This window comes from Neofelis nebulosa, chromosome 3 (genome assembly GCF_028018385.1).
Source record: "Neofelis nebulosa isolate mNeoNeb1 chromosome 3, mNeoNeb1.pri, whole genome shotgun sequence".
Lineage (NCBI taxonomy): Eukaryota > Metazoa > Chordata > Mammalia > Carnivora > Felidae > Neofelis > Neofelis nebulosa.
In genome coordinates, this window is record NC_080784.1 from 189,456,451 (window position 1) to 189,468,790 (window position 12,340).

General features: G+C 40.5%; 1 pseudogene; it reads right to left on the bottom strand.

Moving 5' to 3' along the window:
• Positions 1–11,543: 11,543 nt before the first annotated feature.
• On the bottom strand, positions 11,544–12,005 carry LOC131508093 (large ribosomal subunit protein uL15-like; annotated as a pseudogene).
• Between the last annotated feature and the right edge of the window lie 335 nt (positions 12,006–12,340).

Consider the following 12,340-nt stretch of genomic DNA (forward strand, 5'->3'; position numbering starts at 1 on the left):
GTTATAGTTTCATTTTAACTTGTGTCCACATATGTTTTGGTTTCTTTTTGATTTCTCAGTTGGCCCATTCGTTGTTTATTAGTGTGTTATTTAACCTCCATATATATGTGTTCTTTCTAGATTTTTCCCTGTGATTAATTTTTAGTTTCTTAGCGTTGTGGTCAGAAAAGATGCATGGTATGACTTGCATCTTTTTGAATTTGTTGAGACTTGTTTGGGTGCCTAATATGTGATCCATTCTGGAGACTGTCTCATGTGCACTTGAAAAAAATGTGTATTCTGTTGTTTTAGGGTGGAATGTTCTGAATATATCTGTTAGATCCATCTGGTCCAGTGTGTCACTCAAAGCCATTGTTTCCTTGTTGATTTTCTGTTTGGATGATCTGTCCATTGATGTGAGTGTGGTGGTAAAGTCGCCTCCTATTACTGTATTACCATCTATTACTTTATGTTTGTAATAGCTGCTTCTTGTATTTGGGTGCTCCGTGTAGGGTACATAAATATTTACAGTTGATATATCCAATCGTAAATTGGATTTGTCCCCTTATAATATGGTGCTCTTCTTTGTCTCATTACTTTTTAAAAAAATTTTTTTTAATGTTTTTATTTATTTTTGAGACAGAGAGACACAGAGCATGAGCAGGGGAGGGGCAGAGAGAGAGGGAGACACAGAATGTGTGAAGCAGGCTCCAGGCTCTGAGCTGTCAGCACAGAGCCCGACGCGGGGCTCTAACTCACAGGCAGCGAGATCATGACCTGAGCTGAAGTCGGACACTTAACTGACTGAGCTACCCAGGCACCCCTTGTTACTTTGTTTTAAAGTCAATTTTGTCTCATATAAGTATGGCTACCCTGGCTTTCTTTTCACATGCGGTTACATGATAAATGTTTCTCCATCTCTTTACTTTCAGTCTGCAGGTGTCTTTAGGTCTGACCTGTCTCTTGTAGACAGCATATAGATGGGCTTATTATTATTATTATTTTTTTATCCATCCCTTCACCTTAGGTCTTTTGATCGGAGCATTTGGTCCATTTACATTCAAAATAATTATTGATAGGTATGTGCTTACTGCCATTTTGCTATTTGTTTTATGGTTGCTTTTGTAGTTTTCTCTGTTCCTTTGTTGTCTTGCACTTTTCTGTCATGGTTTGCTTGCTTTCTTAGTGATTGACTTGGATTCCTTTCTCTCTTTGTCTCCTGTTGTTTAGTTTGTTGTTATTTTGTTGCTCTTATTACTAGTTTTTGATTTGTGATTACCATTAGGTTTGTATATAATATGCATGTAGCAGTCTATATTAAGTTGATCGCTTAAGTTTGAACCCATTTTTTTCTGACTTCTCTCCCCTCCCACATTTTAGGTATTTGATGTCTTACTTTACATCCTTTTATTTTGTGAATCCCTTGACTTACTTTTGTAGATATACTTATTTTTACTGCTTTTGTGCACCCTATTCTTATTACTACTTATGGTCTTTCCATTTCACACAAAGAGTCTCCCTTAACATTTCTTATAGAGCTGGGTTAGTGGTGATGAATTCCTTTAATTTTTGTTTGGGAAACTTGATCTCCTCCTATTCTGAATGATAACCTTATGGATACAGTATTCTTGGCTGTAGTTTTTTTTTTTACTTTCAGCACTTTGAGTATATCATGCTACTACTCCCTTCTGGCCTGTAAAATTTCTGCTGAAAAATCAGCTGATAGCTTTATGGGGTTTCCCTTGTATGTAACTGCTTTCTTTTCTCTGGCTGCTTTAAAATTTTTCTCTTTATCACTACTTTTGGCCATTTTATTTTATTTATTTATTTTTAAATGTTTATTAGAGAGAGAGAGAGCAAGGAAAGGAAAGAGAGAGGGAGAGACAAAGAGGAAGAGAGAAAATCCTAGTCAGGGATTGTGGTGAGTGGTCAGCACAGAGCCTGATGCAAGGCTTGATGTCATGAGCTGTAAGTAAGATCACAACCTGACCAAGGTCAAGAGTTGGACCCTCAACCAACTGAGCCACCCAGGCATCCCTACTTTGGGTCATTTTAATTACTATGTGTCTTGGTGTGGACCTTCTTAGGTTCATTTTTTGGGTGCTCTCTGTGCCTCCTGGATCTGAATTTCTGTTTTATTCCCCAGATTGAGGAAGTTTTCAGATACTAGTCCTTCAAATACATTTTCTGCCCTCTTTTCTCCTTCTGAAATACCTATAGTGCAAATGTCATTATTCTTGATGGTGTCACTGAGTTTCCTAAGTCTATTTTCATTTTTTGTTACTTTTTTCTGTTTTCTGTTCATCTTATTTGCTTTCCATTATTCTTTCCACCAGGTTACTAGTCTGTTCTGCTTCTCCTAGTCTACATTAATTTCCTCTAGCGTATTATTAATTTGAGCTACTGAGTTCTTCATCTCTGATTGGTTCTTTATGTTTTCTCTCTTTGTCAAGGGTGTCACTGAGGTCCTCCACTCTTAAGTCTAGTGAGTATCTTTATGACCCTTACTTTAAATTCTCTGTTAAGCATCCTACTTCCTCCATTTCATTTAGCTCTCTTGCTGTGATTTTGTCCCTTTTTTTTTTTTTCATTTGGGACATATTCCTCTGTCTCCTTGTTTTGTCCAATTCAATTCTCTCTGTCTGTTTCTATGTGTTAGGAAAGTCAGCTTTGTCTTCTGCTCTTGAAAGTAGTGGCTTTATGGAGAAGAGGGCCTATAGTGTCCTGCAGTGCAGTCTCCAGAACCTGGCACTTCAATGGTGTCTCCTGTTTGTGTTGCATGCGCACACAATGTTGTGGCTGAGCCACTTTCTCCTTCAGTCATCTGCGATGGTTCTCTTTGCCTGTTGTGGGCAGGTTTTGGTCCCTGTGTTGTTAGTGGGCCAGTGTGGTGCAACCTTGGGCTTAAGTTGGACCAAGTATTTGCCAGAGATGCAATAGCACTGAATTGCTGGGTGCTTTCTCGGTCTTATCTCCTGAGAAGTTCTCCTTGTTGAATAGGGCCCGCCGTTCAACAGAACAGGTCCAAATGTCTGCCTTCACCTCTGGGGCTGTATTCAGACCAGTGTGTGGTTATCTTCTCTCCCCTGGGTGGGAGTCACTTTGGAGTGGTGCTGGCCCCTTTCAGAGCTGCTTGCCCATTGGCAGGCTTGTGGCACGGCTTTGGATGAACTCCAGACAAGCGTGAAGTGGAGGGGATTGATCTGCAGAAGAAGGTGGTGGTGGGGCACATGGTGCCCGTTAGGTCTGCCCTGGTCTCCTGTGAGAAAGGATCGAGGCAGGTCAGGTGGAGGGAGTGGATCTGCAGAAGTACAAGGTGAGGGGTGGGGTGGAGCAGAGGGTGGGCTTTGTGCTGATAGCAAGCCTTGTATGGGTCTGCTGCAGGAGAGGCCTGGCTTCAGGGGGTGTGTCCACAGGGAAAAACACCGGGTGGGGCATGGCGTTAGCAAGTTAGGTAGTGAGTGTTGACACTGTGCTGATTCTCACAGGTGTCCATGTATCTAGACTGGGGGGCAGGGCAGGGAAATGGCACCCGCCAGCTTCTTTGTTCCTGGGAAAGTCTCCCAAAGATCCCTGCTCCTCTGTGATTAGTCATGGTCTGATATTAGTAAGCAAATCTCTCCCGTATGCCCCAGGAATTTTTGAAACTACTGCTTCTGTGCTGTATCTCAGTGGGGCTGTTTGCAGTTCTGTCTTCTTAAGGGTGGTGATTCTCTCCTGTGCTCTCATAGAAGCCAGACTGCTGATTTTTAAAGTTCTGAGTGTTAAGCCCTGCTGGTTGTAAGAACTCAACAAATTTGGCCTCTTGGTGTTCAAAGCCAAAAATGGGGATTCATGCTTCCCATGCAAGCTCCTTGGTATGAGAGTGTTTCTTTGCCCCTCTCTACACCTGTGGTGTCCCTCCCTCCTGTGGACAGTCCTGTGGGTGTATTTGGCTCCTGACCTTGTCTCTGCCCTTCCTACCCTCTTTGATTGTTGCCTCTTCTCTACATTTGGCTGTGGAGAGTCTGTTCTGTCAGCCTTCAGGTCCTTTTCTGGGTTATTTACACTGATGTGGCTGTATCCAGGGGATGAGGTGGTCTTAGGGCCCTCCTACTCCACCATCTTCCATGAAAGTTCATTTCTGGAACTGTTTTGAAGGTCAGATAGGGTCTGCCCTGACTCTGCATCCGGGCCCTCTGATAGGTGAGACAATGCTTGAGAAGTGAGGCACAGCTCAGATCTGTTTGTGACAGCTGCCTAAAGGTTTGAATCAGATCAGATTCAAAGTGTACATTCAAGAAATACTGACTCAAGTTTAGCTTGATAAACCCCAAATCTGAGAGATGTACCACTTAACTTCTATAGAGTGAATATCAGGGACACCACAAGATCACTTATTAGAGGGTAAGTGTTCACTTGTCATTGGATTACCGCATTAGAAATAAATTATTTTGCTTTCCAATAATAAAACTGGTAGTTCTATTTAAGCCTTTGTCAAATGTCAGTTTTAGAGACATTCTTTTGGTGGGGGAAGCAAACCAATGGATAGCTCCTGACCAAATGGATGGATTCAACACTTGCACGTTGGACCACTGCCTGGCCCAGGGTCTCCTGGTAAGTTGATATATGTATGTAGGATGACGTGTAGAAATGGTAAAGATAAACTAAAGAGAAGTGAATGGAGTGATAATGCCTACTTCTTTATTGCTATTTTAATTTTGCTCTTGTATTTTGTAAAGCATCAACAATGTGTAACGTCTTTCTCTGACCCATAGGTTGACTCCACATAGGGAAAAGAACTTTGTTCCTCTGCTTTTTCCTACCTCACAGGAAGTGAGGAATTTCCCCTCCTGGAAACGTTCACCATTCAGTAAGCATCTGTTAATTTAAATATAACTTTGTGTAGATAACAGAAGACAAGAAGGCTGGGCCTAGGGGAGGGGTGGAAGACAGAAAACATCAAATACTTGGAATAAAATGAAGATTCTACTAAAAATATTTGGAATGTGTTGATATTCCAAGCGTAGAAAGTGATGAGCAATGACTTTGTGCATTAAACTCCTAGTGTTTGACTGAGTTAACATTTGATGTTTGCGTGTAGGAAATGAAGAACACATTGTATCCCCTTACCTTTGTCCTTTTTGATTTATGGCTTGTGGCTGGTGGAGGTTTCTTTATTTTTCACAGGAGCATAAAACTGTTAAGAGAGGTTTCAGTTTTCTCAGAGAATTGGCTCATTCATTTTCCCGATTCAAAAATGTTGGCAAGTGAGGCTCAAAGAATTTCTGCCATGCCGAACATGCTGGCGGGTTGCGCCACATCTAGGAGCGTGACCTGTTTCCTCATGCTGTGGCCACCATGCTTTGCAACACATCGCGTAGCTTCTCTGGAGACAATCACTCATGCCCTCACGGTGCTTATGATCTGTAGTTTCCCCAAACTTTATTCTCATCCCAGTTCTTTTGTTTGCGCTTTAATATCATAATAAGGTATAACTGGTCATGTTCTGATTAAGGAAACACACCTGATTTACTCTTTTATTCCACGGAAGGTTTTTAATCATGTTGTCACACACTGCGTAATATAATAACATGATGTTATTTGCTAGTATTAAACGCCAACCTCTGATTTTAGGTAACAGTTCGAAATCAGGTTTGTGTTTGAGTATTTGTGTGACTAGATTTATATACATGTATAAACATATATTAATATTTCAGCTTGTAATCGGTGGCAACTAATTAATTTCTAGATAACAGGAATTTTTGCACATGCAACTTAATGTAACTTTGTATCCATGTTCAATATATTTCTATAAATAGGTAGAATGTTACAGACAGATGGCAACTTATATATAGATGCTTAGGCTTAGATTTTGCTCATTATTGAAAAGTAAGAAAGTTAAAACATTTAAACCTATGTGTTTCAGGCATTGAGATCAGAATGCCTAAGCTGAAGTTGGTTGAGACCATAAAAAATGAGGAAGTAAAAAAATTAACGGAAAGCATTTCAGCTAGGAGTTAAACTAAACCATCAAGAAAAGTGAGTGCTACAACAGCAATCCAAAATTTAAAGCAAACGCTAATTGTCTTTTTCTTTTCAGATTCCCAGAATCATTTAATTATTTGAATATTCATTCCAGTGCTTTCATCTGAGAGGCGATTTGATTATTTATAGCGACTTATGATAGTGTTTCCCAAACTTGGGCCATTCCATCATTCTTGCCAAGATTTTGTCATATCTTCCTAATATTTATAGTAATACAGTCATATGGGTCAACTCACCTATTTTTCAATGAAATGCAAGTAACAGTAAATCCAGTACATTTTTTTTGGCTAAATGAAGCCAGCTCCTCAAGGAGAAATGTGTAAGTGTCAGTTCTGTGTGTTCACTTAGTTACTGTAGACTGACTCGCCCTGTCTTTCCACCTTCTTGGTGAACCTAGTGCTGCACGTGATGAAACCCCCAGCAGCCCTTGGACGTAGCTTTCCTTCAGCTTCTTTCCACTGGGGATGCCAGTGGCTCAAAGGTAGATACCAAGTGTGAACTTACAGGACCCCCGTTATAGTCAGTGACAGACCACTACCTACGCTTTTAGGATTGGATGCTCAGAATTAATTCCTAGCCATAATCTCATTAGATTTTTTTCAGCAAACTTTTTCAGCAAGCTTTATATTGTTTGAAATATGTATTGTCCTTCTAATTGTTATGTCTACAAAACAGTGGAAGAAAAGTGTGTGTGAGTGCATGTGTTTAATCCATTACTGCTGCCATTATCCAGTTGGAGAAGGTACTGATGACGATTCTTATCAGAATATTCTAGGCATTTTGGGGACCCCGGGTGGCTCAATTGGTTGAGCGTCCGACTCCTGATTTGGCCTCAGGTTATGATCTCACATTTTGTGAGATCAAGCCTCGTGTTGGGCTCCCTGCTGACAGCACGGAGCCTGCTTGGGATTCTCTCTCCTCTCTCTGCCCCTCCTCCCTTGTCACATGCATATGTGTGCGCACTCTTTCTCTCTCAAATAAATATTTTTTAAAAGAATATTCCAGGCATGTTTTTAAAAGTTCAAAATATTTCTAGAGGGTTCTTGAGACACATTCACTGTGTAAAGAATCCAGCTAATCAGAGTGTTCGTATGAACAAATAGATATGCAGAATATGATTGGCCACAAAGCCAGGAGTAGTCATGAGTTCCCAAAGTCATGGGGACTTTGAGTCATGACTCAAAGAAGATTGGGTCTAGGAAGATACTCTACACGAAGGTAATGAATTTCCCTTGGAAATTACAAACCAGTAATTTGTTACTGGTATCCATTCCTATATAAGACTGAGTAAAAATGTTTAGTGGGCAACCATGATTAACAATTTTTACTGCTTAGTTAAGTATTTCCTTTTAAATTTTGTATTTTAAGAATGTACATTTTAGTACCTTAACACAGTAAGGCTTTCTTGCTGAAGCAGTGGTCTGGTATGTATGTTACTAGCCGGGCAGCGCTCCTCAGGGGTTCTTGCCCAGGCTCTGCCCGCTCCAAGTCCTTCCTCAGAGAATGGTTGGTAGCACCGGGGAGGGTTTTATGAATCAGGCCCAGGAGATGGCATGTCATTTCTGCCCCAGCCCACTGGCCAGAGTGCAGTTGTGGCCACACCTAACTGCAGAGTAAGCTGGGAAATGAAGTCGAGCTGTGTGCCCAGGAAGGAAGGGGAGATGGTTTGGTGACCAAATAACCAGACAGCCACAGGAATAGATTCCCAGGATGTACACCAGTGAACTTTATTCCCACCTGTCTTCCTACCTGTTGAAAATCTTACTTTTATAAAAGCACTGATCCATTATGAGTTCCAAACAAAAATGTTAGATTTTACATCAGTTTGTAAATTACGTAATGGCCAACATTTTTTTTTTTTTTTGAATTTACATCCAAATTAGTTAGCATACCATTTAGCCCCTCCCTCCCCCCCACCCCCACCCCCCCCACCCCCCCCCGCCGCATATAGTGCAACAATGATTTCAGGAGTAGATTCCTTAGTGCCCCTTACCCATTTAGCCCCTCCCCCCTCCCACAACCCCTCAATCATATGACTTCACTCATATGGGGACTTTAGTGGCCAACATTTTTTTTTTTTTAGTGAATGCTTATTTATTTTTTATTTATTTTTTAATGTTTTTTTTTAAATATGAAATTTATTGTCAAATTGGTTTCCATACAACACCCAGTGCTCATCCCAAAAGGTGCCCTCCTCAATACCCGTCACCCACCCTCCCCTCCCTCCCACCCCCCACCAACCCTCAGTTTATTCTCAGTTTTTAAGGAGTCTCTTATGCTTTGGCTCCCTCCCTCTCTAATCTCTTTTTTTTTTTCTTCCCCTCCCCCACGGACTTCTGTTAAGTTTCTCAGGATCCGCATAAGAGTGAAAACATATGGTATCTGTCTTTCTCTGTATGACTTATTTCACTTAGCATAACACTCTCCAGTTCCATCCACATTGCTACAAAAGGAATGGCCAACATTTTTAAAAGAATTCAGTAAATAGGGGGAAGTTCGGTATCCTTTCTGATCTGCGTCCTTCATATTCTTATTTAACAATGATTATATTGCAAGGCGCTTCTGCCGAAATTGAAATATATTTACAGTTGTTATGTAATCAATCCCCAGAACTTTTTGGTCTTGCAAAACTGAAATTCTACACCCATTAAACAACTCTCCATTTTACCTTCTGCCCAGTTTTGGCAGCTACCATTCTACTTTGTTCCTCTAAATTTGATTATTCTAGGTACCTCATGTAAGTGGGATCATACAGTATTTGTCTTTTTGTGACTGGCTTATTTCACTTAGCATAATGCCCTCAAGATCCATCCATGTTGTAGCATGCGTCAGAATTCCTTCCTTTCTAAGGCTGTATGCTGTGTGTATACATGTGTGTACATTCCATCGTATGTATGTTCCACCTTTTCTTTACCTGTGTGTATCTGCCGATGGACATTTGTTTGCATTGCTTCCATCTTTTGGCTTTTGTGAATGATGCTGCTATGAAGACCAGTATACTACACATAGATATTTGAGGCCTTGTTTTCAATTCTTTCGGATTTATATCCAGAAGTGGAATTGCTGAATCATATGGCAATTCTATTTTTAATTTTGTAAGAAACCACCATAATATTTTTTCCTGAAGCCTGTACCATTTTACATTGTCCCCAATTGCACAAGGATTTCAGTTTCTCCATATCCTCATCAAAACTTTTTTACTTCTATTTTTGATTCTTAGTAGTCTTCCAAAAGGATGTGAGGTGATATATCATTTGGGTTTTGATTTACATTTTGCTAATGATAAGTGATATTGAGCATCTTTTCATATTTTTGTTGACCATTTATGTGTCGGTGGGGAAATATGGAGGTCCTTGGTCTATTTTTTCATTGCGTTACTAGGTTTTTTTGTTGTGGAAGTGCAGGTGCTTTATATGTTCGATAGTGAACCTTTATACAACGTATGATTTACAAATATTTTCTTCCATTCTGTAGGCTGACTTTTCAATATGTTGATTGTGTCCTTTGACACACAGAAGTTTTTAATTTGATGTCCTATTGATCAATTTTGATTTGTGTTCCTTATGTTTTTGGTATTATACGTGCCAACCTAATGTGATGAAGTTTTTTTCTTCTAAGTGTTTTATAAAGTCTTACATTCATCTTTTCATGTGCCTGTTGGCCATTGAATGTCTTCTTTAGAGAAGTGTCTATTCATGTTTTCTGCCCATTTCTTCACTGGATTATTTGTTTTTCGGGTGTGGAGTTTGGTGAGTTCTTTATAGATTTTGGATATTAGCCCTTTGTCCAACAGGTCATTTGCAAATATCTTTTCCCATTCCGTTGGTTGCTGTGTAGTTTTGTTGATTGTTTCCTTTGCAATGCAGAAGATTTTATCTTCATAAGGTCCCAGTAGTTCATTTTTGCTTTTAATTCCCTTGCCTTTGGGGATGTGTCAAGTAAGAAATTGCTGTGGCTGAGGTCAGAGAGGTCTTTTCCTGCTTTCTCCTCTAGGGTTTTGATGGTTTCCTGTCTCACATTCAGGTCCTTCATCCATTTTTAGTTTATTTTTGTGAGTGATGTAAGAAAGTGGTCTAGTTTCAACCTTCTGCATGTTGCTGTTCAGTTCTCCCAGCACCATTTGTTAAAGAGACTCTTTTCCATTGGATATTCTTTCCTGCTTTGTCAAAGATTAGTTGGCCATACTTTTGTGGGTCCAATTCTGGAGTCTGTATTCTATTCCATTGGTCTATGTGTCTGTTTTTGTGCCAATACCATGCTTTCTTGATGATTACAGCTCTGTAGTAGAGGCTAACGTCTGGGATTGTGATGCCTCCCGCTTTGGTCTTATTCTTCGATATTACTTTGGCTATTCGGAGTCTTTTGTGGTTCCATACGAATTTTAGGATTGCTTGTTCTAGCTTCGAGAAGAATGCTGGTGCAATTTTGATTGGGATTGCATTGAATGTGCAGATAGCTTTGGGTAGTATTGACATTTTAACAATATTTATTATTCCAATCCATGAGCATGGAATGTCTTTCCATTTCTTTGTACCTTCTTCAATTTCCTTCATAAGTTTTCTATAGTTTTCAGCATACAGATCTTTTACAGCTTTGATTAGATTTATTCTTAGGTATTTTATGATTCTTGGTGCAATTGTGAATGCGATCATCAGGGAAATACAAATCAAAACCACACTGAGATAACCACCTCACGCCAGTCAGAGTGGCTAAAATGAACAAATCAGGAGACTATAGATGCTGGCGAGGATGTGGAGAAACGGGAACCCCCTTGCACTGTTGGTGGGAATGCAAACGGTGCAGCCGCTCTAGAAAACAGTGTGGAGGTTCCTCAAAAAATTAAAAATAGATCTATCCTATGACCCAGCAATAGCACTGCTAGGAATTTACCCAAGGGATACAGGAGTGCTGATGCATAGGGGCACTTATACCCCAATGTTTATAGCAGCACTCTCAACAATAGCCAAACTATGGGAAGAGCCTAAATGTCCATCAACTGATGAATGGATAAAGAAATTGTGGTTTATATACACAATGGAATACCACTTGGCAATGAGAAAGAATGAAATATGGCCTTCTGTAGTAACGTGGATGGAACTGGAGAGTGTTATGCTAAGTGAAATAAGTCATATAGAGAAAGATACCATATGTTTTCACTCTTATGTGGATCCTGAGAAACTTAACAGAAGACCATGGGGGAGGGGGAGGGAAAAATAAGTTAGAGAGGGGGAGAGAGCCAAAGCATAAGAGACTCTTAAACACTGAGAACAAACTCAGGGTTGATGGGGAGTGGGAGGTTGGGGAAAGTGGGTGATGGGCATTGAGGAGGGTACGTATTGGGATGAGCACTGGGTGTTGTACGGAAACCAATTTGACAATAAATTTCATAAAAAAATAAATAAATAAAATAAAATCTTTCATTCACATCTTTGATCCGTTTTGAGTTCAGTTTTGTATTTCTTTTTCATCTGTTATCATTTAATGAACCTCCATCTATTGTGGCTTCAAGCTACCAGGACACAGCAGCACCCCCACTCCTACCTTTCCCTCCCCCCCCTTCCCCCCCCAGCCAAATGTTTAATTTCCTCTCCAGCTCTTGTACTGAAGAATTTGGCCTTCATGATGACAGGCTGTTTTGGGAGCTGTCCCTTCCCCAAAACTTTGTAGTAGTCCGATTGCACGAGATCAACAAGAGGAGCAGCGCTGGTCTTCTTTCTGGCAGCATTTACATGTGTCTGCTCGCTGACCGAGGTCCACAGTTTATCAAGGTTGACAGTTGGGCAGAAGCTCTTATCCCTCTCTAAGTGGTAATGCCTCATACCAACTTTTCCAAAGTAACCCAGATGATATTTGTCAAAGTTCATCCTATAGTGATCCATTACCCTGGCCTCCTGAGTGCTTCTGGTGTTTGCTGATGGGCGGCCGTGGCCTTGACTTGCATGGCCTGCCGGTTTCCAGGTCTTCCACAGTCTGGTTGGCAGCCCAGATGAAAGAGCCATTTTCGTGTGGTTTGTAAGGATCCAACTTTATTTCTTTGGCTTGTGGATATCCAGTTTTCCCAGCACCATTTGTTGAGGAGACAGTCCTTTCCCCATTGGATGTCTTAGCACCCTTGTTGAAAGTCATTTGACCCTGAATCTGAGGGTTTACTTCAGGTCTGTCTGTTCCACTCCATTGGTCTATATCTCTTATCTTTATGCTAGTACTGTACTCTTTTGATTACTGTCCTTTGTAAAAAGTTTTGAAATCAGAAAGTGTGAGACCTCCAGGTTTGTTTGTTTGTTTGTTTTTTTGAGAGACAGAGCATGAATGGTTGAAAGACAGAGAGACAGGG